The sequence below is a fragment of the Pithys albifrons genome, chromosome 6 (genome assembly GCF_047495875.1).
Source record: "Pithys albifrons albifrons isolate INPA30051 chromosome 6, PitAlb_v1, whole genome shotgun sequence".
Taxonomy (NCBI): Eukaryota; Metazoa; Chordata; class Aves; order Passeriformes; family Thamnophilidae; genus Pithys; species Pithys albifrons.
The window spans coordinates 46,662,732-46,690,310 of NC_092463.1; the positions used below are offsets into that span (position 1 = coordinate 46,662,732).

Genomic DNA, 27,579 nt, shown 5'->3' on the forward strand with positions numbered 1-27,579 from the left:
ACGCCAGCGACCAGCGGCTGCCCGCACACCCGTCCGCTGGCGGGGCAAGGGTGCCAGCGCTTGGTCAGGGATGGGAGACATTCGTCATCACTCGGCTCGCTTTCCCCTCCGACTGCCGGCTACTCCCTGTTTCCCTATTGTCTCCCAGTACTTTTAGCCCCAGTAAAAGCTCATTCAGATTTTCACGAGACAGGGCAAAAAAAGGTTTTGAAGTGCTGAGAAGCTCTAGGCAACATACTGACTTGCCTCCTTTCCTCTCTTCCCCCCCAAATTTCAGCATCTCCCCGAGATTTTTCTTCCTACAAACCCTGTTCCCATGCCCCTGGCTCATACAACAGTTCAACTAAGCACAACCAGCTGTTGCCTACAAAGGACGGCTTTAACATGGTTATGTGTTGCTCCCCAGTAAGCAGAAGGAAAAGTTTAGGAAGTTTCAGAGCCTGATTTTGCCGCTGATACGTACCTTGCTCTCCTCGGTTCGGTGCGGGGAGCGAGGAGGGCAGAGCCGGCGCCTTCCTGCTGTCGTTACCACGCAACCTCTGCTGTCGTACACATGGTGCCTGCTAGAGGGAGGAAAGCAGTTTTGGGCTCTGACGGCTTTTTCTCTCCCGTGGCAGCTCTTCAAAGGCTCGCAGAGCAAGTACTCTGCATGCGATTGTGTCTGGCTTAGTGACGATGCAAACATATGACAGAGGTGGCTTTAACTTCTTACACAGGATTGTGTAACCACTTGCCATGGTTTAGTGCATTGAAGGATCCATCTGAAAATAAGGCCACTACACTGTTAAAGTGTGGATAGAGATGCTGGAGTTTGCATACTTTCTCCATGCCCCAAGCAAGCCCTGTCCCACCTGACTGAGAAGTGATGTTGAGCATATTACTGCCTACCTGTCCCCTCACCTGTGGGTTATTCATCCCACCTCCCAGCAGGGCCTGGGGCATGGGCAGCTCCCTGCTTCTGCACAAGTTGGATGATCACACTGCTTGAAAGGATCCCTAGAGAACAGCCCTGGTCATGCCTCCCTAAAACTGCCTCTTAGCAGCAAGCATGAACCCAATTCCTACACCTCCTTCTCCAAATTCCTACTGACTCTTCCCCTCCCAAGGAATACCCTGCCATCACTCAAGCTGCATCACATGCTAATTGCAGGTTGAAGTAACCTGATTTCTTCCCCAATCCTACATGGTGTGAAGATGAATTAATGTTTCAATAGTGCAAATGAGCCAGCAGCAGAAGGCCAGCTGCAATTTTCCCTCCTGCAGCTGCTGATGCTGACAGAGTTATGGTGGTGCAGGCTGGGAAGCAGAGCCTTTGCTGAGCCCCAGGGGAAGCATTAAAGGTTTTCCCCCTAGTTACTTTTGTTATCCTTCATCTGAAGGAAGTGGGAACTGACAACCAGAAGAGTTCAAAGAGCTAAAACCCACCTTCCTTAGTGCCCAGAAGAGAGTGGAATGCCAGAGAGTGCACCTTTTCCCCATTCCCTCTCTGGAAAAACACGCTTGTCTATGCAAAGAGTTTGCTAGAACAGTTCTTGTGCTTCTGGGTCTGACCTGAAACCTGCTAAAACACAGGCAGAGACTTGGAGATGGCACAAGCTTCTGGCTTCAGTGCTTGCTAGAATGCTCCCTGGCAGGCAGATGGGTGAGATGCTCTGGCTGGTGAAGGAAGTCTCTGTGTTGGCATGAGGTTCTTAGGAAGACCACTAGTGTTAAGAAAAATGAACACTGGCAAGAGGTTGCACCATCCAGCAGGCAATCTGAAATCAAATGCCTGTCATTCAGCTGAACAGGAAAGGTCTCATTTCCTATCCAACCACTGCTGGCATCTCTACTCTTCAGTCTTGCTCCACTGCACACATCAGGAGTCTCTAAAGGACAAAGTCCAGTGTTTGTTAGAGGTTTCAGAGAGCTTTGAATCACGTGGATCTTCTGTAGACCTCCTACCCTGGACAAAGCACCCAATACACACTGGTCTGTGCTGGTAGAATATTAGATTTACCAGCTGAAGAGACATGCCAAAATGTTATCAGCTTGTATCTCCCTGCCATCTCTTTGGCTGCCCTCACTGTGAGGACAACAAAAGGTATCTCAGAACAAATCTATTGCCCTTTCCCCAGCAAGTAGGACTAGGCTGTCCTACTCACCAAGGTACACATAAGTCCAGAGGAAATGATGTAAAATGGGGCTGAGAAAGTCAACAGCAACCACCAGTGAGAAATACATGTATGTGTCTTGCCACAGAAACAGTGGAATACTCCTATGTGGAAGGTATATCCATTTTATTGTTTGTACAGACTGAGGTCTGATTTCTTGGGGAGTCTGATGGGTACATCTGCCCTGTGTTCCTTTCTTTATCACCATTTCTCCATGTCCATTTTGAGTCCACTCAAATTTATCTTCCCTTTTTTTAGGCTTTCCCATTCCTTCAGCCTTTGTAGCAGGGAGGTAGAGCACAGTGATGTCCATCTTGGCCCTGCTGTAAGTCTTGTGCTGTGGGATCTGAGGAAGCTGAGATGTATTTCTGCATTTAAAATGCCTTTTTTAAAAAACTAAATTTATGCACATAACCCTAACTTACAAAAGAATACTTAAATTAAGGCCCTTAGTGTAAGTTGAAAGCTTTGCCTTTTGCCCCTCTAGCAGCTTCCCGTTCCATTCTCTCTGCTCTCATGATGCCTCTGTGTATATACTTAATTGTAATTAAATACAATATAAAATTGTTAGAGTAGTGACAGATCTTTTGCTAACTTGACTATGCCATCCCTACCAGTAAATTCATTACATAAATTTAGCCATGGTGATCAAAACAGCGATTCTCAAGCATGTTCCCAGCTCCATTTGTTGCACTGAGACTTGTTTTAACTCCTACTTGATCAATTCCGGGAAGCCATTTGTTCCTTGAGCTTGTGTGTGAACTTGAATTAAGGATTTGTTGGGTGATGAAATGCAAAACTTGAGTCACTCTTAAAGAGCCAGGAGGCTGATTAAGCATCTGTGAAGCAAGAGAACCTGACACTGGCTTAACTGATGTCTCAGGGGCAATTAAGAATAAAAAAGGTCAATAAACAGATGCTGGTAGCAATAGGCTGGGAGCTACAATATGGCTGAGCAAGCTTTGAGTTTCTGATCAAATACTGGCAAACGCTCTCCCTGTCTTGCATGTGTGCATGCACTCATATGAATGTTCCATGCTGGCAGCTCATTACAGATTCCCACAAGAAAACCATTAGGGAGGAAATTTTTGCTGTTCTCATGTGGTCACCCTATTCTTTTAAAAGGAAAGCTGGTCTCTCCATTTCACGCTGGTTTTGCTTTTGGGGGAGCGGGGAGCATTATAATGAAATAGTGCTGTATGTAGCTAATAATTTATCCCTCTGGATACAGTCTTTCACTGTGAGCCCAGTGAAAATGGAGCCCCAAGAAAATGGAGCTTTCCAGATTTGTTCATCAACCACTGCACTGCACTGACCTGCAGAAGAGGCACAGTCAGAGAAATTTTTCTCACATCGCTGCTTTTCTGCATCTTCTGCCTCAGCCCATGGCAATTGTTGCCTGCCAGTCTGCAGAGGGCGATGCAGCATCAATTTGACTGGACTTATGGTCCACTGGTTTTCCATCACATCGAGGATGTCCGTGGTCACTAAAGTACTGCAGGGGTTGAAGGTTGAGATGAGGCCAAAGCTAGAGGGGAAAATGAGAGGACCAGACAACAGACACAAATGTATTTCACAACACAGTCTTTTCATGCTAGCTGTGTAGCAGCTGATGAAATGGGAGACTGTGATAGATTTCACTTTGCTGTTAAATCCTGCTGCAGAGGAAGACTCAAATTGTTTGTTGAAACTTTGAGGACCACTGTAGTGACAGCTAGTTATTTCATGAGCTTTTATGGAGTCAGAAGTCCGAGCTTAAACCAGCTTTAAAAGGCAAGAGTGAAGTCTTCAAGGTAAAAAAACCCAAACAGCCATACACTTGTTTGTTTTTCAGACTTCAATTTGCATGTTACTATTGTAATTTTGTGGAAAGGAATGGTAGATGTCCTCTGCCATTGGAGACATTTCTCTTTAATCTCCATGAGACTACCCATGAGAATTTGTGGTTATTTGTGCCAAAAAATCACTTTGAATCATAGCGTCCTTTAAGTTGGAATAGAGCGCCAAGATCATCATTCAAACATTAACTGAACAGCACAAACCATATCTGAAAGTGCCACATCCACATGCCTTTTGGGTGGTGATTCCAACACTTCCCTGGCAGCTTGTTCCAATGCCTGACCACCCTTTCAGTGAAGAAGTTTCCTAATATCCAGTTGAAACCTCCCCTGGCACAACTTGAAGCCACTTTCTCTCATCCTATCATTTGTTACCTCAAACAAGAGACCGGACCTCACCTCACTACAACCCCTTTCAAGTAGTTGTAGAGAGTGATAAGGTCTCCCCTGAGCATTCTCTTCTTCAGGATAAATAACTCCAATTCCTTCAGTTGCTCCCCATAAGACATAAGACTTGTGCTCTAAAAAAAACCATTTCACCCTCTCTTCAATCCTGTTCTTCTTTGAACTATTGGGATTTAATTGTGAATTAATTCATTGCAAAGGTTTTGGGGTCAGATGTTCTACAGTTTCCTCATTTGTTGGCCGGGGCCTGTGAGCAGCTTGAAAGCTGAATTCCAGTCTTTGTCATTGAAATTTGCCAGAAAGGTCATTTCCTTGTGCATGTAACCCAAGAAAGTGTGCAGAATAATTTTCCACCTTTGGTTTCCAAGTTAGCTAGTGACTGGGATAGAAATGCCAACAAAGTGTAATCCTGTGGGATTGGGGGTTTTGCATGATACACCTTCAGTTTCTAAAAACTCTTTCTCTTTAAAGCCTTCAGTTATTCCTTGTGGCTTGTTGCAATAGAATAGGAGCAGAATGTGAAGAAATTATTTTCATGGATTTTGCACCTGGATAAATGCAATGGGCAACACCATGCCTTTTTTTTCCACTAAATGTCATCAACATCAATGACTCCTAGAGGTGTTTTGTTTTCCTCTCAAATTTCCTAAAGGCAAACAAGTGTTTCAGCTCTACTGGAGGCTGCCAGGAGATGGGATCTCTGAGATTCTCCTGTTCCTGGGTGGGATGAGCAGGAGAAGGCTGGGGCCAGAGCTGCGGGGGGAGCACCAGAGGCAGTGGGGAGCTGCTCCCTGCTGCTGGCCTCGTCCAATATCAAATCAGAAAGCAGAAGGCCCCCTCAAAGTGCCAGGAATACACAGCACTCTGCTTGCCTTATACATAGGATAAGCAAATGTGTCTTTGTAGCCATAGGAGGAGCAGCTGCGGTCATTTGGTCTGATTTTAGCCTGGAGGAGACTGAGCGGAGGCCTCATGGCAGTTACAACTTCCTGGTGAGAGAAAGAGGAGGGGCAGGCACTGATCTCTTCCCTGTGGTGACCAGTGACAGGACCTCAGGGAATGGTCTGAAGTTGTGTCAGTGGAGGTTCAGGTTGGATATTAGGAAAAGGTTCTTCATTCATGGTGGTTGGGCACTGGAACAAGCCCTGCAGGGAAGTGATCACAGCACCAAGCCTGACTGAGTTCAAAAAAGCATTTGGATGGTACTCTTGGGCACATGGGCTGTTCAGGGTCCAGAATGATCCGTGTGGGTCCCTTCTGCCTCAGCATATTCTGTGATCTTTATGTACGTCAAGAAAGCAAATAAGAATGTAAGGAAATTATAAAAAGCGCAATCAGTTATGCCCTTGTGTAGCGTTGCGAAGGAATGGGAGGTGGCCTTGGCAGCGGATGGGAACAAAAGCACTGGAGAATGCGGGCATCGATCCCGCTACCTCTCGCATGCTAAGCGAGCGCTCTACCATTTGAGCTAATTCCCCGGCCTGCCCAAGCACTCTCCCGGGGCGCACATATTCTCGTCTCGCGAGACGCCACCGCTGCCCGCACACTTCCCAGTTGGGGCTCCCACTGCGCTTGCGCAGGAGCGCGTCAGCCGGGGCTGGGCGCGCGGCGGGCCGGGCTGGGCGCGCGACGGGGCAGGAGGATGCGCCCTGCGGTGAGACCCGGAGCGGGAACGGGAATGGGAGCGGGAATGGGATGCTGGGGGGCTGCGAGGGGCCGTGTGTTGGGGGCGCTGTGCAGGGCGGTGTGTGCGGGGGGCGGGATGCACCGCGCTGTGCGCCGGGCGGGCTGCGGGGAGGGTCCGGCACGGGGCTGTGCTCCCGCCAGACACTGCCGGGGCTGGGGTGGTGCCTTGAGCCGCGATGGGGGTGCACTGAGATCCAAACAACGAAACAAACAAACAAAAGAAAAGCCCTACAAAATACTGAGCCCCCACCTGATGGAGCAGCGCAGGAGCGGCCCGGATGGCCTCGGGTACTGTCGGGGAGGCTTCGCCTTTCCCGCAGCCCGGCGTGGTCCCTGCGGGCACGGAGCCTGCACCGAGCCCCGCCGGTCCTTGCGGGAGCTCGGCGGGGCACAGGTATGGCCTGGGAGCCGAGGGGGCAGCCAGGGGAGCCCCCAGGATGCCGGGGGTGCAGGGACAGCAGGGGTGGGACGTGCGGGCTTGGCCCCTCCGCGTGTCTGGGACAGCTGGAGTGCAGCAGCTCAAGCGCCCCATAGGCTGCTGCTGGCACAGCTCCATAGCCCTGCCCCGTAGGCTGCTGCTGACACTGCCCCATAGCCTGCTGCTGGCACTGCCCCATAGCCTGCTGCTGGCACTGCCCCATAGCCTGCTGCTGGCACTGCCCCATAGCCTGCTGCTGGCACTGCCCGGCCGTCCAACGCCGCTTGGAAAACAACAGCCAAAAAAGTGGTGTCTGGCACGGGCGTGAATCGTGAGGTCTTTTCACTCAAGAAATGGTTCCGTATGCTCTTGTGCTCCAGCTGAAATAAAGGCAACATCTCACTGGACAAGGAAGGAGGTGTGTGCTCTGGACAGGGATTTTCGGGTGCCTGTCGAAGTCGCAGATGAGGGTGTGTGCTGGAGCTTTGGGGAGCTGCATTGACTCGATGGGATTTTGGTGCCCTGTTTTTGATGGGAAAAGGGTATGCTGTCAATCAGAGCATAACAACTGAGCAGGTGAGAGCTTCAGGACCTTTCTCTGTCAGTGCCATACTGAGGAGGATCAGGCTTGCCGCTTTAATTTGAAGCTGTGTTCAGCTGTGGTGATACCCAGGACTTAGTTAAAAACCTGTCATTCTGATAAATGGCTTGCCTTGTACTTGGTCACTTTTCTTCCCCTCTGATGTTCTTGAACAAGAAAAGGCAAACCCAAATAACACTGATAGCCAATGCAAAATGCTTCCTGAACCAAAGGGATTACAAATAACCAGGTTGTATAATCTCAGTGGTAGCTGCTTAACACCTTGTGTTTGGAAAGCAGCACAGCCCTGGGCTGAGCTGGCAGGGCTGCAGTCAGTGATGCCTGGGACCAAGTTACTGCAATTCACTGAGCAGCAGGGAATTTGGCGAGAGCGATGGGACCTGCTGCGGCTTTTTCTCCATCAAGTTCCTGAGCATTTTCCACTGTTTGCTTTCCTGCAGTACTTTTGTACTTCTACCTTATCTGTGTTCAAGGCATCGTTCTGTTGGATTTGAAACCATTCTCTGATCAATTTTACACCCTTCCTAAGAGATTCGCCTTAGTTCTGCTTTTGATACACAAGTTACTTTTTTTCCTGGATGTATTTGCTGAGTGATCCTCCAGACTCTGAATTTCTGATTAAAGACTCCTGTACATCAACAGCTTTCCAACTGAAATAGATATAAAACATTTATTTGTTTTCCTTGATGTGTTCTGGTCTATGAATGGGCTCTACTTCATGCAGAGTTTGCTTAATAGCTTCTCTGATATTTTCCTGAACTACTTGGAATTTTGAATCTACTTCTCTTTTGCTCCTTTCAACATACTGATATGTTACATCTTACTTTAAAGGGTCCATGAAGCGTGACCGCAGCACATCGGAAACTGTCCTGCCTTTCATTTATAGTTTTCACAGTTGTGAGTTTCCTTCTTGTTTGTTTTTTTTTTCAGCAGAGAGAAGACTGGCCAACAAACATGTTCTGAAAGACATGTTTATCTTTTGAGAAAACCCCAACAGCAACCAAACAAGCAGGCAGCCGCACCCATCCAGCAACATTATTTCTTATCTTGGAGCTTGACTCATAATTCTGATGGCTTCCTGCCTTCAGAGTTTTGGGATTTTTTTGAGGAAAAGTAGTTTTCATAGCTAGGCTATTCCCCTGGGTGCCAGGGTAAAGAACATTACACTTGTGTAATTTTTTTTTTGTGGTGCTCTCCTGTCTCTTTTACATCACCCTGAGCTGCAGGACCCCACAATCTTACCCATAGGCTTCTCTCTTTTTTTTCCTCCCCCAGACAGTAGGGAGATGCTTGAGAGTAACTTCTGCTGGTGAGACTCATCTTTGATGTAAATAATACTATTTCACCAGCTCGGCTTTGCAAAACATGAAGTTGAATCTGGAGCTGGAAAATATGTTTCAGGCTGCGTTTTGCATAAAGGCTCTCAAATGTGAGGTTTCACCACCTGGGTGTTACATGTGTTTTTTTCCTGTCACGGGGCAGTCTGTCTCTCTGAACCGTTGTGTTGCCGAGAGTAACTGGCAAAGCAAATGCAGGGGCAGGGGGAAAGAGAGGTTTGCCTTCAGCCCTGCTTGGTCAACTCCAGCCACAGTCCTCCCTCATTTGCACCTCATGTGGTTTAATAACAATGTTGTACAGCAGCTTTTCTCACAGCAAAACCTCTTTTTTTCCTTTTCTTTGGGATTAAAATTGCACCAAAGAGTGTGTGTTAAGATGGACTTTGAAACTCAAAGCTTGTCAGTCCTTCACAGTCACACTGGGGTAATTCCTATGCTTTCCTCTCCTGCATTTTAATTACAGGAAAGAGGAGTTCAGCCCCACTGCTCAAGCTGTTGTAAGGACATGTCTGTACTCTGCAAATAAGTTTTTTCCTTGCTTTTTCTATTTTATCTTCCACTTGCTTTGGGAGTGCTGTGCTCCTGGGTCTTCATACCTGGGGCAAAAATTGTTCACATTTGTTGAATCTCCGTTTTCTCCTTGTGCTCCTCCTGTGCCGGGATTAGAGAAGTCCCCTTACAGGTGATGACTGGGAGCCCACATAAAGAAGCCTACACCTGGTCTGTGCAAAGAACAGCCCTCAGAGGTGCTGAAGCTGCAGAGCTATTACTGGAGTTAGTGTCTGGGGGGGGATTGCTGCATCCCCTTTGGCTGGTGATGCTCCCAGTTGTCCATTTTATGGAGTGGTACAGGGGTGCTTTAAGGGACTGGTGCGTGCCACACTGCAGATGGCTCAGCATGGCAGTGCAATGCAAGGCAGTTTTCTAGAATGTGCAGGGTAATCTCCTGTGCAGAGGTTAGCAGTATTGGCAGGTTTGCTACCATGTGCCTCCCCACTTTAAGTAGCACTGGGTATTTCTGTAACAAGTGTTCAGACTGGAGTGCTTGCTCTGATTTTCCAGGTGGATGGGTGCTCTCCTTAGCAGTGTGTTTGCTTTGACATCCTCAGTATGAGGTATTTGCAGAAGGGCTGCTGTAGATTGGCCTCCCTAAGTGCCAGCCACACTTGCCAGATCTGTGTCCTGCTGGGTTGCTCTTGCGCGTGCCACCCCCCTGTGCACTGTAGAAGAGCTAAATCGGGGTTGGAAGAAAGCTGACAAGAAGCCTGGATGTTCCTAGAAAGATATTGATTGCCCTGGACAGTTCGGGGTTGTTTCTTTTGTTTCCCTGGCTCTCATCACGGGGTCGGGCTCGTTGGGGCAGCAGCTCGTGAGGATGGAGAAACAGTGCCGGCTTTGCAGGCTGAGTCTGGAGTGGAGCCATCCCAGCCCGCTTCTCTCAAGTGTTAAGTGTGAAGCAGCCTGCCTGGTAATTCCATTAATGGGAGCCTAGTGCCAGGGAGATAAATGTAATTCCAGGGTAAAGCCGACGGCTGGATTCAAATGGAGAGGATTTGCTGGTTCTCCTGGGTGCACTGGTGTGAGTACTGTACTCCAGTAGTACCCACAGACTATGGTTAAAGTCTAGATGCTAAGGTAAAGATTGGGCAGTAATAAAAAAATTTGCTGCTAAATCCGCATGTGAAGAAATCCTTAGCTCTGGAGCCTAGCTGTCTCTTTGCAATGAATTTTACCAGGAATAAAAGTTTACTGCTTAACTCCTGATGTGCCACATGGCACTGAGCTAAGGAGCCAGCCCATCCAGGAGACAGCTTGTATGGGCTGTAGCCAGAACAAGCTCTCTGTGTATAATCAGTGCAGAGCAGAAATTATATACCTCATGCATGTCACATCAGAATGCTTGCAAGCACTGCAGAGCTAGCCACCACAACTGCAAGGAGCACAAGCTCCTCCACAGTTTTGGATGTAGTCCATGCTTGCATTGGGAGGTTACTGTCCTGGCCAGCTGTTTTCTCAGTTTGATTTCTTTTTGATTTGCAGACCGCATCTTCCTGTTTGTAGTTGTATAATACCCTTGTGGCAAGATCATCAAGTTTTGTGTTGAAAAGGAATGGTTAATTGGGATATTTTTAGCTCTCCTTGTGGCTCGAATCCTGGAAATCAAACACAGGAGCCAGCAACGTTCAGCTTTATGCAGAGGAGCTTCCTGTGCTGCAGGCAGCTGCCGAGCAGTTGTGTCCAGATGAGTGGGAATGCCAGTGAGCTCCAATGCTGTACTACCCCAGAATTGTAGCAAACAAAGTGCTTGCCCCCAGCTTTTGGAGCTCAGTGCGAGATTTTCCTTGTGGGAGACTACTTGCCATCAGTCCAAAGTGGAGGGGAAAAAAGGTCCACGAAGAGGAAGCAGGTGATAGGAGTGCTCAGCCCCTCAAGTACCTCCGTCATTCCAGCTTTGCCTGAGTATCCATCAGTGTAAATCTGATCTCCTTAGGACCTGCATCCCTGCTGGCATCCTGACAGCAGAATTAAAGTCAGCTTGCTCAAAAGGGTTGTTGGTGTATTCAGCAGTGTGTCAGTGCCTCCTCTGCTGTAAGAGAGGTGGGGGAGAGTTATTTGTTGAGCAAAGCGAGGTGCACACTTTGCTGGTGATGTAGCAGTAGCTGGGACTGCCATCTGAGTCCCCAGCCTGCTTGTGCATCTCTTAATTCTCTTTACAGGAGCTGTGCTGATGTGCCCGCCTTCTTCATGTGCAAGCTTTGGTCCAGTTCACTCACTCGAAATCAGCAGAATCAAGATCAGCCTGTCTTGAGTTTTTAAATCTCCTGCCTCCTCTTAACATCAGTTTTGTTTCCTAAAGAGTGAGGATCATGTGTGCGAGAGCCACATCTGCTGCTCACCACCGCAGTGGCAGGATGTTGGTGGGGATGCAGGTATCAGTCTGAGCTAATGCAATTGCTTTTTTTTTCTTTTAAGTTTCTCTTGCTTGCACTGTAGCTGACTACTCAAGCTTTAGTTCAGTAGCAAGGATTTTTCATCACAAGTTAAAATTTTTGAGTGTCTCCTTTCCTGCTTTTATAGTTCTGACATCTCATTTGGGCTTGAGTGGAGCAAAGTTGCACTGATAGTGAATTGTGTATCTTGTCAAACATCTCAAAACAGAGTAGATGAAGGAGCAGGTGCAAAAATTACCTGCATAATCAGAAATTCAGTTTCTTAAAACAATTTATGTCTGTGGTATCTTGTTCTTGCAGTATCTCTCTTCCTTCCCCCTTCAATTCCATGAGTCAAAACTGATCATGAGAGCATTGATGTATGAATGGGGGGGACTTGTCAGGGACGATGTAATTTGTTCATTTTCTCTGGTGGTAATAAAGTGTGTCAGAAATGTTGCCTATGCTATTGCTGGTGATTACAATGCTAACCAGATAATGTTGCTGAAATTATTTCAAAGCTTCACTATTTTCTTTGCTCCCCGACTTGCTGCGTGAGTTTCACAGGGACACCTGTATCTGATCTGCAGGGGATTGATTTGCTTGATGTTTTTTGTGGCCTAGGTGCACGGTTGAATTACCTTGTTGCTGCCTTGATACCACAGTTTAGGTGCCCCAGCACTGAATTTGTTCTTTGTCGAAGTATTTTTGGGCCACAGGTGCATCCCCATTGGGTTTGCTGCAGAGCTTACCAGGCTGATCAGGGAGCAGGCTGAGCTACAGTGGACGGGCACCTCACATGGCTTCCTAGAAGGGGCTGGCAGGACCATCCCTTGGCCTTCTGGAGATGTTCTAGGTGTCTAGAGGCTGAACAAACAGCCTGATACATTATCCCTTTTTTTCCTTGATCTTATGGTGTAAGTCCCACAGCAGGCTCGACAAGTCATGAACTGAGGATGCTGAGCAGCGTTTGGTCACTGGTGTTACCTCAGTTCTGGACTCTTTAACAAGATGCCTGTTGAAAAACCACAAGCAACTGGACTTGGTGTTAATTCAAGCTCCAGTGTCAGAGAGTGAGGTCCTGTGTCCTCTCTCAATTTTTGAGGCTGGAGACCTTTTGAGACCGGAGTTGAGTGTGTGCTCAACTTTGAGGTGTTTGAGGGGTGACCTGATGGCTGTGCTTTGATACCCTTGTGTGATGAAGAGATCTGGCTGAATTCTGGTCAGTGTCTCCCATACTGTGAGAGAAAGATGCCATAAGATACAGCAGGTGGAATTTCAAGTTGAATTGGAAGTGGGAAGAGGGAGCATGTATAACATAGAGCTGAGAAAACCAGTAAGCTTCAGAAGACCTTAATCATTGAAGGGGCTGAACTTGTTTCCTGCTGATGTGTTTAAAATGTGATTAGTCACCTCTTAAAGTAAGGTGCTGTAATCTAGTTTCTGTGGAAAAAATTGCACCATACTTGTGTCAAGACAAGGGGTGGACTCTGCTCTGCGAGTGTGTGTGTGCCTTCAGGCTCAATTTGTAAGTCCCTTCAGTTATTCTGGTTTTTTGGAGACTTATGAGAACTCGGGGAGTTTTCTTTCCTGCGGTGTTGCCCTCACAATGCTTTTAATATCCAAAGGTCTGGGTGGAAATTGTTGTCTTGCCCTCTTGTGTGCCAGCACAGTCTTGATGGCAGCCAGAGCTTTTCCCTTCAGTGTAGACAGAAGGGAACAGCAGGGAGGCGGGGTTTGAGGGTGTCACTTCCCCTCTTTGGCACTGATAGACTGTTGTGAGCCTCATGTGTGTCTAAAGAAACAATTTTCCAAGTCTTTTGTCTAGATTTTACAGGGATCTCTTCCATTACTGCTTTCTGCCTTGGGCACAGATGCTGGCTTCATCTTCACTGACCTCTTCCTGTGGCATATCCCAGCAGTCCAGTCCTTGGGAGACTGCTGGTCACCTCCTGCAGACTGCTGGATCTGGCATGGGGACAGCTGGGTGGACAGAGAGATCCATACCCAGAGAGACTGGACAGGAGGGGTTGATTGCCCCTCCAGCCTTGGCTGGGGAATGCATCCCTGGTGTGTGACTCCCAACAATATTGCTGGTCCGTATTCTCAGACTGCTGGAAGTGGCAGACTGAGATGAAAGGATTGGGTTAGCCAGTGCCCTGCTTGAGCTGAGAGAAAATAAACTTAACTGTTCTTGGTTTATTTCAAGAAACTGTATTAATAAATGAGCCAAGAGGCTGTGCACCAGAGGCTGCTCCCGCTGCAGACGTCTGCTTGCAAACTTGTGCTGCAGAGAATTCCCTCTGGTGCTGCAAAGCCGATGGCGAAAGCAGAACTATGGCACGGGCCAGAAGACCTCTATGGAGGTACAGCCAAAGGGTTCGCTTGATTGCTTTGGCAGCTTGTCTTTAGTTAGAACCAGGTGTGGGCATTGCTTCCATCTGTTGGCAGTGTTCTCTTGTGTCTTGGTTGAGTGCAGTGAGCTGCTTTTTCCCGCAAGCTGAGGAGCTGAGCTCTGCCCCAGGTCCCTGCTGCCAGGAGGTTGCATACAGACAGCTGTAAGGTTCCCCAGCATGAAAGTCAGATGCGTGATGGGATGACTCCTGTCCTGGCTAGCATCAGGTCTGTGGTTACACCTAGCTGCAGCTGACTTCTAAAGCTGCTGGGTAAAAATTGGCCTGAATTGATACATTGTGGTTTGGTTGATTTTTAAATTAAGAGAATGAATTTCTGCTGAGGTGAAAGCTTGAGCTTTGTAATTAAGTCCATGATTTTCTTAAGGATGCTTTGGGGTGTTTTGAGGGTGTGCCTGAGCTTTGCAAGGTGACAGTTACCAGGAAAACTGGGAATGGAGCAGTTGAAGATGTGTAGCTGGTGAATTAATTTTAATACCACGGAAACTCATTTTGGGTAGCTTTGTGCTTTTTCTGGTGATGGAAAAAAAGAGCTGTGTTAAGCGGAGGAGCAGCTCTGGGTATTTCTGTGAAAGGTGTTTAAAAGAGGTTTGAATGTGAGTTTTTTGCACTGTGCTTGTCTGTTCCTGTTGAGAGCTGGCAGAGTTGGTGGTTTCGGTGGGAGCATGCAGCAGCGATCGAAGGCCAGGCTTGCCTGGGGGCCCTGGGCCAGCTCTGTCAGGAGCCTGTGTGACTAATGCTGCGTAACTCAGAAAAACAAGAAACGACTAGCTCTGCCTCCTTCGCCTCTGTAAGGAGCTAGTGGTGGAGAGCTCTGTCAGACTGCGTCTGGGATGTTGGGATGGTACCTTTGGGCAGGCTGATGGATCAGCTCCCCCCACTTGGTGCAGCCTTGTGGCAAGTACTTTTTAGGTGGGGACTCTGCCTCTTGCAGGTTTTGGAGGCGAGGTGACTGGCTGGGATGTGAAGGCTGATGCTGGCAGCCCCTGTGATACCCTGAGCTGCACCTGGCTCCATTGTAACACTTCCATCCCACCTGTGCCAGAGGAGAAGCAGGATGGAGGTGGAGGGGGCTCAGGCTACCCAGTACTGAGGACAAGCCAGCCTGTAGGGACTACGAAGGGCAGTGTCATGCTCCTCTCTCTGCACTCCTGATGTTGTTGAAGGAGGTCACATCTCAGGATGAGGAGCTGGCTTAAAGTTTGAGCCTGTGCTTCTGTTTTTCTATCCTTATTTTCCAAGGAATTGGAAAATCCCTTCTATGGGCTACTATGACAGCCTTGGAAGTATCCAGATGGATTTGAACTTTGGTGCTGCAAAGGGCTTTGCATATTTATTTCCAGCTTCCTGCTGTCTGCTTTGCTTAAGAGCTTTTGCTAGATTCTTTACACATGCTTGTCCTTGCTCCTCTTCTGAAAACTGTTTGAGAACATGCTTCAACTATGACAAAACACACAGCCCCAAAAAATATCCCCAAACCTCTTGAAGGAATTTTGTTTTACTAGTTACTTGGTAAGCTGTGAGGCTTGCATAGCTGTGGTGTGTTGCTGTTTGGGTGCATCAGCCTAGTTTGGAGATCTTACACAGCAATTCACTATGCTGTTTTGGATTATTCTTTTTATAAAAGTGGGTGTCTGGGCAGGTTCAGCAGTGAATGGAGGTGTTAAACTGGTTTTAAATTACCTACCCTTGTGCAACGACAAAGATGTGATGGGTTGAAGCCTCATCTAGGTTTCCAGATGTACCACTGTGCCATCCTTCTGAGGTCCTGCTTCCTATTGGCTTTAGCTGATCTCTGACTGTATTTTCTTCTTTCTGGGATGGCTTCCAGATGGATCAAGCAAATGACGGTTGCTGTCACAAGGGTAGAGATGACTGAGATGTGTAGAATGGGGAGGAAGAGGGAAAAGTCAGGACTGTCTGTTTTAGCAGCAAAGGGTAGTTTTGGTTCAGTTAAACTGATGAGCATATGGGAGTGGTCATGACTTGCTGAAGGGCCCCTGTGTATCATCCCCTGGTAGAGCATGTCCTGCTTCTACCCTACTTTTCTTTCCTGTAAAAGCGTGGTAAGGATTGTCAAGTGTGTTAATGTTTCTGGGTGGCTATAATGTTAGCAGAGTCCTTTGAGAGCCACTGCTGTCTGATGGCTTTGCTGAAAGTGTTTGGATTCCCAGTTAACCCAGGGGACATTTCCCTCTGGAAGGACTTTGAGCACAGCTTTTAAATAAAACTGTCTGCTGAACATATCAAGGAGAATATTAGACTGAATATAAGGGAGAAGTTTTCTGTGATGAGGGTGGTGATGGAATGAAACAGGCTACTTCCAGGAGCTGTCTTTGGAAGTGTTCAAGGGGAGATTGGATGGAACTTTGAACAACCTGGTCTAGCGGTAGGTGTCCCTGCCCACTGCAGAGGGTTGGACTAGATAATCTTTAAATGTTCCCTTCCAGCCCAAATCACTCTGCATTTCTATGATTTCTCTGCTTAAATACACTGCAGACCAGGGCCTGATGTGTTAGTGCCTTTCTAGGAGGGACAAATTCTGCTGTCCTGGAGGCTGGGAGTAGGTTTATCTTCTTGACTGACTTGCTATAAACCTTTATCTGACCCATCTCAGGCTGAAAAGCCATTGTGTTAGGTGCTAGTTGCAAGCACGTTATCACCTTGATGATGGCTTCTCAGGGCCTGGTGACTGGGGAGCTGGCATGGCACTGGCAGCACTCAGCATGCTGTAGCTGCGTGAGGAGTTCATGATGTGTGCGTGTGTTGAAGGGGATTGTGCATCTTCCCCCTAGAAGCAGCGCAGACACTAAGCCTTGATGTTGGTTATGGGGAATCAGGGCTGTTTGAGCTTGAAATTACTGATGTTGGAAGATCATCACAGGAGGGGAGAAAATCAGCATCAGTTTCTTAGAGAAAACTTAATTATTCTCAAAGCTGGCAGGAAACACCACATCCTATTTAGGATTCAGAGCAGGGTTTCCTTCATGGTGAATGTATCTGCTTGTGACTGGGGCATTAGCAAAACTGTGCCCTCAGGCAGGTCCTCCAAGGTCTTTTGGCTAGTGCCACCCTTCTTGTTTTACTGCTTGTGTTGTGGGGGCATCTGGTCTCTCCTGCTCTGCAGAACCCTTGTGTTTCCCTGCTCCATCATTTTTCTTGAACTCTTTGCTCTGGATCTGGAGATGCTTCCTTCTCCTGTAGGCGCCTGGTATAGCTCAGTCCTCTGCCCCCTTGCTTCATAACTTTTTATAAACTTGTGAATTTTTATTTGCTGCATTAGATGAAATAAAATGTTAGTGTGTTTCTGCAGCATTACTTCAGTCATTGTGTCTTGGTCAAGGACAGAGAGGGGTCACTGGGATGGTGACACTGAGAAATGCACATTTTGGTGGACAAGTTGGAGTTGCAGGAAGGCAGCAGGGGAGCTTTACTGTCATGAGTGTGTCATCCATGCTCTGCATTGCCTGGAGCCTGGTTGTGTCCCAGGGAGGAGTAGCCCTGGGGGAAGTGATGCTGCTGGGCACTGCACGAAGGGAGTTTGGGAATCGAGGGAGAGGCTGGGCAGTCTGATTCCCTGGCACTCCAATATATCTGTCTGGTGTGGGACAGAATGCTTTGTCTGGGAGCTGCAGTTGCTTTGGAAAGGCAGGCTGGGCCACCCTCACATGGGTTTGATTAAATCCAGCAGCACTTAGGGAAGATACAGGCAACTATTTTTTACTTGCTTGACAGTACTGTGAGACAAGGAGTTTTGAACTTTGCCACTGATGTTTCTGCAATGTTGTCTAATACTGGGACTTGCATTGAGAAAATTGTTAGAAAAACGATCCAGAGGGGAAAGGGAGAAAAGGTTGTCTGCACAGCAGCCATGCTGATCTTGTTCACGTGCTGAGCCCTGGTGCAAGTGAGGGTCAGTGCCAGTGCAGATGAAGTCCTACAAAGCTAGAGCAGCCCCCTTTATATTTAAGCCATGTGAAGCTAAGATACAAATTTCCTTGCTGGGGAAGAGAAGTCTTTCCATACTTTTATACATAAGCTGCCACTGAAGATTATTGGCCAGGTTGGATTTGTCGTGTTATTTCTGTCTTTGTAGAACTGCTGAACAGTATTCATTTACTGGCTTCAAAAGAACAACAGAAGACCCTTGTGGGGTCTTCCATATAACAGGAGTAAATAACTCTTGTATTTTGGCTAAAGTAGTAATGTAAAGCAACAGGGAGAGTGATTATAAATGGTGTTGGAAAATTCGTGATTTAAGCTGGAATTCAAGGTCTGTGCTGTGGTCCTGTGGCTTCTAGCATTGTTTTCATCCTGAGGAATGCCTTCAGCCTTTCCATAATGGGAAAGGAGAAGGGGAAAAATGAGGGAGTGGGGGCCACAAATGAATTGCAGTTTTTCTTAGTTCTGTAAATACCAACTGCCAATGACTGAGGTCTCTGAATCACACACAGAGACTAAGGGAAGCAAGCAAGTCTCTTTTTCTCAGTCCAAGGTAAACCAATGTGCTGCATGATTAAGTTTTCTCACAGTTCATAATGGGGTCCAGTTGGCAGGAAATACATGAGACATTGTCAAGCTGATTCTGTACCTTCCCCTAGCTGGTTTGGTGCTGTGACTAGAGAAGTTGGCCCTCCCTGTTTCCTTACCTCCCTCAACATCCTGTTTGAGGATGGTCAACCATCCACCATGTTCCTTGTTATCCCCAAATCATTGCATGAAGAGTAAAATTGTATTAAATGTGGTGATCTTTGCTTCAGTGGTATCCTCAGAAAAAACATCTCCTTACAGACTTGTTTCCAGTAAAACATTTCTGATAGCTTGTCTTTGATATGCAGTGGGCACTTCACATGCCCAAAGTGAGGTGTTCCTGCAGCCTTCAGAGGCAACTTCTGTCACAGCTTTTGCTGTTAGATGTCTTTTGTGTGACTAAAGTACTAAAGCTTTGTATAGCAATCAGTGGGAAATACAAAACTGAATTATGAAGCCATAATGATGAATCAATAATAATGATGATGATGAAAATATGGAAGCAGCCTGGCTCTGCCATCATGTGGGATTTGCCTGCTCTGCAAAACTAGAAGAAATTGCACAAGTGCTGTGGAGCAAATCTTCAGCAGCATCTCAGGGAGAATAGTAGGGGCGTTGCACTGGTTACCCCTTCCATCCCATTTACCAGCCTCTTTTCTGCCCCTCCACTTATCTAACTTCAGTGCATGGGTTTTTGAGGAGGCTTTACTGGATGAACAGCCTTGGTTTGGGATTCATCGTCTTTCCTTCTACATTGAGTTTCTTCTGTGATTTTGGAGAAGTCCCCATGTGATGTACCTCCCCTGTGGTGCCAGGGCTAGGCAGGTATCTAGCACCTTTCCAATTCTCATGAGATTTCTTTGGCATCCTTTCCTTTCACCAGCCAGCTCTTACTAATGTCACTAATTACCATCCTCTCTAATGCTTACAGGATATACCAGTTCCTTTATGCCAATGGGAATTGTGTCCTGGCTCCTTGTCAGTGCTTTAAGAGAAGCCGATGCTCTCAACAGGTATGTTTGCGGTGCTCCTGGTGAGGGGAAGAGGGTCTGCATATGACTAACAGTGAAATGTGTGAAGGGTTTGCCTTGTGGGTGTGGAGTGGACACCATGATAGAGACTGCTCCACAGTGAATAGTTATTTTTCCTATCCAGACATGTTGTGAAAACACCCAGGCAGAAGATAAGGCTTGCGTTTAGCCTTGCTGACAGCCCTCTGAGGAGTGCCCTGGGAAACACAGCTTGACTGCAGAGCAGCTCTTGGGAGGCCGCGCTCCTCACTAATGCAGGCGCAGCCTTTTCCTTCCCAGAGCACCAGCTGGGGAATCCCGGCTGGGCTCGTGGCTGCACAGGCGACTGCTGCACCCTCCTGTTTTGCTGGCCTTTGGTAGCTCCCCCGTGGTGCGTGCCTGCCTGCGCCCCGAGCAGGGGTGGGAGGGAGCTGTGTTCATGTTGGTATCCAACCATGAACAAATCTGCTGTTGTTTTCTTAATGTATGGCAAGAACAGCCTGTAGCAGCTTATTCCTCCCTGGATAATTACTGCTCTGCTCTGCCACTGCTTGCTATCAGGAGCAGTGCAGTAGTGCCACTGCTGCACTGCCCTGTGCATCATTTTGGCAGAGTTACTTGATTTATTGTTGCTTTAAGGCATCAGTGCTCAACTGAAAAACCTAATCTGCACTCTTAGAGTGCCAGACAGTTGCCAAGTGAATTGCCTGAGCTGGATGTAGTCCCTGAGATGCCAGACATGCTTTGAATGATGCCCCTTCGCTATGCTACCAGCAGGTCCACTTGTACCTCAGTTTCAATTCCTGCATTACTTTGAGGAGAAGAAAATGTAGGCCTGGGTTGCAATCTACTTTATTAAGTGGAATTATGTTCCCAGCTGACAAGAGATGTGTGGAACCATTGGAACTGGAGTGGCATATTTTGCCATTTGTGGTCACTCAGGGGAGGTCTGAAAAGCAGGTCGATGAATGCTGCTGTGGGAGTGTCCATAGACAAGGAGGGATTTACCTGGCATGCTGAGCTCAAGCCTTCAGCTTGCCATAAGAGTTTACAGAGCAAAAGAAGCTCCTTCTGCAGACATCCATCCCTGATTGATTTTATCTCAAAATGGCACTGTCTTGCATTTAGCTTGCCTGAATGGCCCATCTGATTGTTTAAGGAAGTAACCATAACTTGCTGCATAAAGCTTTCTTGTTCCTTAAAGAAGTGAAATGGATTCATTATGGAAAGTGACCTTTCTTGAAAACCTGGTTCATCTGGGACTGTTTGGGCGGTGCCGCAGACATGCTGGAGGAGTAGGAGTCAGGGCAGAGCTGCTTCCACCTAGTTCTCCTATATTTCCCGGAGTTTATCACGCCATGCAAGTAGATGTGCCTTCTACTTTGGAGCATGAAGCAGATCTGGTTAGCAGAGCATTACCTGTGCTTCCCATGCTAGTCTTCTCCTTGTGTTTTGCTTTTCTTCAATTGATTTTCTAGCATAAAAGGCCTCTTAAAGGGAGAACCATAGTAGAAGTGGGAACAGCAAAGGTAGGAGTGCCTCTATTTGCTGTATTGCAGGTGCGTCTGAGTTGGAGGGAGCCAGACTGAGTCAGTGCCCCAGACTCCTGGTGACTCAGGTTGCAAAAGCCCAGGTCGTTCCCTTTTCATGTCTAAATTGCTGCAAATTTCCTGTATCAAGGTTTTGCCTCTTGTGATGACCATCTAAGGAGTGCAGTGCCATCTTCTTCATCCCATTTGAGTTAAAAGGAGCTTGGTTCACTGAGGGTGTAGGCAAGTGGTGGTGGTGGTGGCACTTCCTGCGAAACAGGTCGAAAGTTGATTTATCCCAGCACCCTCAACCCTACTTCTCCTTTTTTTTTCCCGTTTTGTTGTTAAGATGGGACAAGTCGCAGGAGTTGTGGCTGTCCATTGAGCTTGATGAGATTCTTATGCAACTCTGGAGGCTGTGTTCTCCTGGCAGATCTGCTTGCATTATCCACTACTTCATTGTATGGGGAAGGGATCTATTTTCTGAAACACGGTTTATTTTTAGTCAAGGCTTTCTCTGTCTTAACTGGCAAAAGTTCAGCATTTGCAGCACAATTTGCAGAAGCAGCGATTTTGCCAAATACTTAGACTGGGGGAAGGGAGAGGAAATGTCGTATTAGCTAGTGAAAAAGCTAAATGCTGACTTGAAAAATATTGTGAGACACTGGTGTGAGAGCATAGGGGTTGGGTAATGCAAGTTGAGAACAGCACTGCATTTGCTGCAGTAGATAATTCAGGCTAGGTTGCTCATGTTTTTCCTTCTGGTGGCTGACACAGAGGTTTACTCACCATGGGTGGCAACTGCTGTTCAGGAGCAGGTGGTTGATGTAGCCAACCTCTTGGCCTGACCCTGCGCAGGGAATTAGCAAAGTCACCTTAACTGCATCCATGGGAAGAGTTACGTCCATGCAGTGTGTTGCACTGTCCAGTTGTACCTGCATTTGGGGCCACTGGAGGCTCACTGAGGGTTGAGCTTTTTGATGATGTGGGAACTATAGTCTCTGTTTTTGAGTACCCTTGTCAGATACCCTGATATGAATGGAGTGGCACATGGGATGTCCTGGGGCAGTGCTGCAGCTGTCTCCTCTTCTCCTACCCAGCTGCTGCTTTGGGGACAAACTCTCTTCATATGCCTCTTTGCTTTCACCAACTGCTCCTAACCATTCTGGGTCTTGCACTGGCTTCTCACATAACAGCTGCCCTTGAGCAATACTGAGATACTTTATTCTTGTTCCTGCACATATTCCCTGATATTTCCACCACTCCTTTTACGGAGGCATCTTTGTTATTGTTAGCTGTTAGCGCTGCAAGGACCAAACATCTGAGAGTGTCACCAGAGTAGATGACTGTGTTCCAAGCATTTGGTACTTACTCCTCTGAATAAATGAGAGTTGATTCTACGTATGGACATGTAAATACTTTTTTGCTGCTGCAGGCTAACTCCTGCAGTTTGCTTCGTCTTTCTTCTTTTTTCCCCCTTCCATAGCAGACAATTGCACAGAAGCTTTGTCATGGTTCCATTAAGAAAACAAGGAGAAATCATTCATTTTTCTTCTGAATGTTTGGAAATCGGAAGAAAGAGAGGAAGTAGCACTAGGAATTTAGGTGTATTCTGCATTCAGTCCAAGTGGGTATATGTTGCCTGCAGATAATGGAGCTGTATCTTTGTGAAAGAATTGAGAATGAAACAAAATTTTAAATGCTGTCTTAGTCATTGAGGTAGAAGCACCATGAGAATCAAGTTGGGAGCACCCATCAGCTCTCTAGAGCAGTAATCTTCCCAGGGGAATTAATCTAATTTAACCTGATGAAAGAATTTATGCAGTGGGAATGTCTCTGCCATTTCCCACTAAGCTTCCTGAGAAGACTAGAAAAAAGTAAGTGCCAAAATGACTCTTCTCTACATGAGGGAGAGTGCTTATGCTTTCCTAAGACCTGTTACTATCTTCCTGTTCAAAAATTAGCTGTATCAGCTGGCAAATCAGGATTGTTTTAGCTACTCAATTTTCCCTAGTTCCTGGGGACTTTCTAGTTACAAATTTATTTGCAAATCTGATGAGCATGTGAGATTGCAAAAGATCCTGTGTCTCCCAGTGTTGCTGCAGAAGTTGGCCTCATGCTTGCCATACACCTGATGGCCTGTGGATGTAGGTGCTTTGTAAGTTTGATGCTTTTCCTTATGGAAAGTTTGTGGGTTGTTGGATTTTGTGGGATATTTTTTTCCTTTTTTTTTTCTTACATTGCTAATTATTTCAGGGGAACTCCTATCCTTCTCCCCCAAAACTGTTCTTTTCCTCTCTGCCGTTTGCCCTCGGAGTCTGGAAGAACTGATACATTAGGAAAGCCAGTCTCTGCTTTGAATGGCCTCAAGCATGTGAATATTCAGCTCAATTTCCTTCTACAGTGGCTTGTTATAAAATGAGCAGGAATCTCAGGGCATCCCTGGGTCAGGTTTTCTTCTTACCCTCAGGTGAAAGCAAGGAGGGTTTCACTCCAGCAGGTGAGTGCTTAGAAAGGAGGTGTCCACCTCAAGCTTTGAGTACTCTGGTAGGAAAAATTTTTCTATCAGTGAAATAGTTGAACATGCTTAAAGTATGTGGGCTTATATTGTAATCTGCTGGCAGAGACACTGTGGAAATAGCTGTCCTGGGTTGGACCAAAGGTACATGTAAACTGCTGATGTCCAAATCAGTACTCTGTCTCCAGTGGCATTAGAGGAGCTGCTCCGTAAGGAGCTGGATGGAGGCTGAGCAGCCTAATTCAACATTTTTTATCTGCTTTAGCTTGACATCTTGCCATGCACATGTGCTGGGTTTTTGAGCAGGCTGAGAGCTGCACTTGGCTAGCAGCTTCCAGCCCCAGGTACTCAGGCAGGTGAGGAGCCTCCACCTAGGTCTGTGTGTGAGCTTGCAACAGTGGGAATTCCTGCATTCTCTGGCTTGCCTGCAGCAGAGAACAGAGCTGACTTCTGCAAGGTTCAGATTGCTGTTTTTAAAATCTGGTGAAGGTGAGCAGTTGCAGCACACAGGTCTGATCTGTGGGCATTCCACAGTTCATGCTTACCCAACCTACAAAGCACAGCAATGCCCATGTCAGTGTCTCAGTTTGGTTTCACATGCAAAGGTCTCATGCAGCTCCCATGGAGGGTCAGCGTTTGGGGACTGTCTGAACTGCTACTTATCTCTGGAGGTGGTTCTGCTCTGCTTTGCTCTGTAATTACTTGCTGTGCATTGTGTGCTTCCCAGCAGCTTCCACTGCAGTTTTTGAAAGGGAAGGTAAGGAACAGTGGACAGATGGACATCTGTGAGGGCTGCTGGTAGTGGACAGGGGGAATGGTTTTAGCCCTGGTGCTTGCATGAAGCATACTCTCCAAGCAGATCCTACTGTGACTCTTGATGAAATTTCTCTTTTCTTGGCTGGCTCACTGGAAAACCCTTTTTGCTCCAAGTTTTGTTTGGAAAGAGAAACGCCCACACAGATGGCTGCTCTTTAGTTGTCATTTGTGTTGGGATTTTTTATGTTCCTTTTTGCATTACTCTCAGGTGAAGTCCAGGCTTGCCAAAAAAACATATTGCAGAATTAAAAAAAAACGAACAGTAAAGATAATCTGCTTTTTCTCTCCAAGCTGGGAATGCAGTGAGCTATCTCATGTTTTATCTGTTCACAAGGGATTGTGATTTTTTTTCTTTCTGATTGAGTTGCCATGTAGTTCACTTTTTTGTTTTCCTCAGAGAAAAGATACTGATTTCATTAAGGGTGGTTTTGGCTTTGGCCATGTTTTGCTCCTTGCTTGAGACTGTCTGAGTGGTGCCACTTCTTCCAGACAAGTGCCAGTTCTCTGCTTTGGCATCCTGCTGATGTCACCTGATAAGGGTTGGGTTTTTTTTCCCCCTAAGTAGCTCTCAGAATTGCTAGATTGATAAATAATAAATGGTTTTAGGTCTTGAGATATTGTTGCAGAGGGGGAGGGTGGGAGAACAACAGCACTGCTGGAAGACATTGGAAGGGTTTGGTGTGCTGGTGATTTATGAAAATGAAGATACAGCCTCTTGCTTGGATCCCTTGCTGGGATCCAGGATGCTGTGGATGGTGTAGCCCATAAAACCGGAGTGGTCTTGCGTTGCTCTTGCCCTTTTAGCCGCAGAGAAGAAGCAGCATTAAGTCACAGCTGGCTGGTGGACAGCTGTGGCCAAACTTTACTCTCTACATGCCCCAGAGAGGATACTGGAGGCTCCCCCACCAGGGTGCAGGAAGATGAGGCTGAGAAAAAAGGTGAAAATAGGAACTTGAAATGGCAGAGGTTTCTGATGGCTTTCTAGAATTATGGCTTGCTGTCTTTATTCATCTAACCCTGTAAAATTGCTGTGGCAGTGCCTGTGGTAGGTTTTGGGAGGCTGGGAAAATGCCATCACAAGGAGGTGGCTAGTACTTCCAGGTGTATTATTTCTTAAACAGGCATATAAAAGAAAAAGAAAAGTCTAGGATAACTGGTTTTGGAGCTTCAGTGGTCATGCTTTCAGTGGAAATCAGGCCATCTAAAGGCTTCCTCAGGAACACAGTGGCTAGCACATGCATAGCATGTGATAGTGCCATCAGCCTCCACATGTTTCCAAACCTCCATGTTGCACAGTGAGGACCACACCAAGAAAAGCACAGTCCCCCAGGGATTTACCAGGTTGCATCTAAATCAAAGAGGATTTTTTTAAAGGAGCCGCAATCAATCCTTCATTCCTTATTTTCTGCCCTGGCACAGTGCAAGCAGTTCAGATGTGGCATCTGGGCTTGACCCACGTCCAGGTGGGAGCCATGGGGAGCATTGGATTGGGGAGGACCAGGAGCTGCATCACTGTGTCACATGAGTGCTGGCAGCTGCCAAACCCCTGCACCAGTTTTCTGTATTAAACTGAGTAAATCCAGTCTTAGGGGAGCTGAGATAAATGGCTTGACAATGATGCTTTTATTTTTGGTCTCTATTTCCTAGTGTGCAACTGCCGTAATTCTTCTGTGTTTCTTTTATCATTCTCCATTTCTGAAAGTATGTTTTCCTTTTTTTTAATTCTTTTCCTGGGGGTTTTGGGCAGTGATTTCCAAAGCTATTGTGGTGGGCATTTCCCCTTCTCTCCCAGAAGCCGATTTCATTTTTAATAAATAGCTCAGCATTGTTCACATTCTCTTCTAGTTTTATGGGCAGGTTTTTTCTCCCTTTTGACTCTGACTAAAACAGTCTCCTAAATGCTTCTGGAGTTTTTTGGGTCACATTGCAGAAAATATTTTTTTTCCTGTTATAGAAGGTCTTACATTCAAAGCTCCAGGCAGGAAGGTTGCCTTTCTAGCACTTACATTTGAGTTTCTGAAAGCATGATTCTTGTGTAGCTTTTGCTTGGCCAGGTTTCGGTTAAGACTGTGCTAAGTTCACCTTTAAGCAGGACTTCATAACCTTGACAGAGTTGACTTTTGTGGAAACATTTCTAGTGACATAATAAATCCTGATACTTCTGGTTGCTGCAGAGCATCCCACGTGTTAAATTTGTTCTGCTCTTCCAGACCAATGCTTATTTTCAAGCTCCACCAATTCCCTCCAGAAATAACTGATTATTAATAGGATCTGTATGCATATGTGTTTACCAGGTTTGACATAGCTTTGCACCAAAGCATCCCTTTACCTACCGTGAACTCGGAGGCTGAACCCTGTGGTCATCATGGTGTACATGTGCAAACCTCCCTTGGTTTGTTCAGAGTATGATCTTCTGGCTGTGCAAAGATTTGTTTGCTTCCCTAATTTAAAATGAGCTGCAATAATTAATTTCTCCACTAAGTTTTTGTTTGTTTGTTTTGTTTTAGCTAACTATCTTTTATGTGACATATGGGTTTTTTTGCATTTTGGGGATTTCCCCCTTCCCTTTGAGCACTGAACAACGGTGAAAGGCTTTGGGTTACATGAGCCCAGGTAGATGGCACTTGTGGCATAGCGGTGGCATCCCTTGTGTCTGATTTCTTCGCCTCTCTGCTAATGACCACTGATCTTGGCAAAGGGGAACTCCTGGCCTGTTGGGTTCTGGGATTCTGCTGATCCAGCAGTGGGAGGACTGTGACGAGCAAACAGCTCAGGGACAGGATGTGAGCCACCAGAGCAAGTGACTATGTTCTCCTCAACCACCAGCTCATTACCATGACCTTGATGCTCAGGAGATAGGTTTGCTAAGTGTCAACTGTTTGAACATGCGATCTCAGTACTTGTTGCAGCTGACCAGGTTAGTCAGATGTGCTCTAACAAACAACATGCTCCTTGGCTATCGTGCTCCTTGGGATGGGGGAAAAAAGTAAAACCAAAAATGGTGGAGACAGGAGAATGGGGCACATGTAGAGATTACTACCCTTTTCTCAAGTCCTTGTTCTCTTTTATCCTTTGAATAAGCTTTTTTTTTCCCACTGTAGACCAAGAATTTTGCAATAAAATCCACATGTGAGAAACCAGTGGTGCATTTTCTAGTCAAAACAGCCTCAATGTCATCTGACTATTTAAATGGCCATAGAGGAGTGATTGGATTAAGCAACTAGTGATGGAATGAATTAGTTTCTCCCCTTTAATGATGTAATCATGATGCTGTTAGGGAAACCACAAGAGAGAAACATTTCCCAGAGCATCTCTTATGAGTTCATGTGTATAAACTGCAAACTCAAGTATTTTTAGTCACAGTTGAAACCCTTCTGGGTTTTTTGGGGAGACA

At 46.6% G+C, this 27,579-nt stretch overlaps 1 protein-coding gene and 1 non-coding gene across 4 annotated transcripts in view; one reads left to right on the forward strand and one right to left on the reverse strand.

Moving 5' to 3' along the window:
* Positions 1 to 5,801: 5,801 nt before the first annotated feature.
* TRNAA-AGC (transfer RNA alanine (anticodon AGC)) lies at positions 5,802 to 5,874 on the reverse strand. Its single transcript has one exon. It is a non-coding gene; the product is annotated as a tRNA-Ala (tRNA).
* Positions 5,875 to 5,967: 93 nt separating this feature from the next.
* LOC139673294 (USP6 N-terminal-like protein) overlaps positions 5,968 to 27,579 on the forward strand; it is an 81,642-nt gene continuing 60,030 nt past the window's right edge. Inside the window, exons 1-3 of one of the 3 annotated variants that reach the window (XM_071558710.1) lie at positions 6,006 to 6,050; positions 11,156 to 11,368; positions 19,244 to 19,325. The gene's annotated coding sequence lies outside the window, so the exon portion shown is untranslated. Of the gene's footprint in view, positions 6,051 to 11,155; positions 11,369 to 19,243; positions 19,326 to 27,579 lie in introns of all 3 variants that reach the window. The other 2 variants (XM_071558709.1, XM_071558711.1) reach the window with 2 other exon arrangements.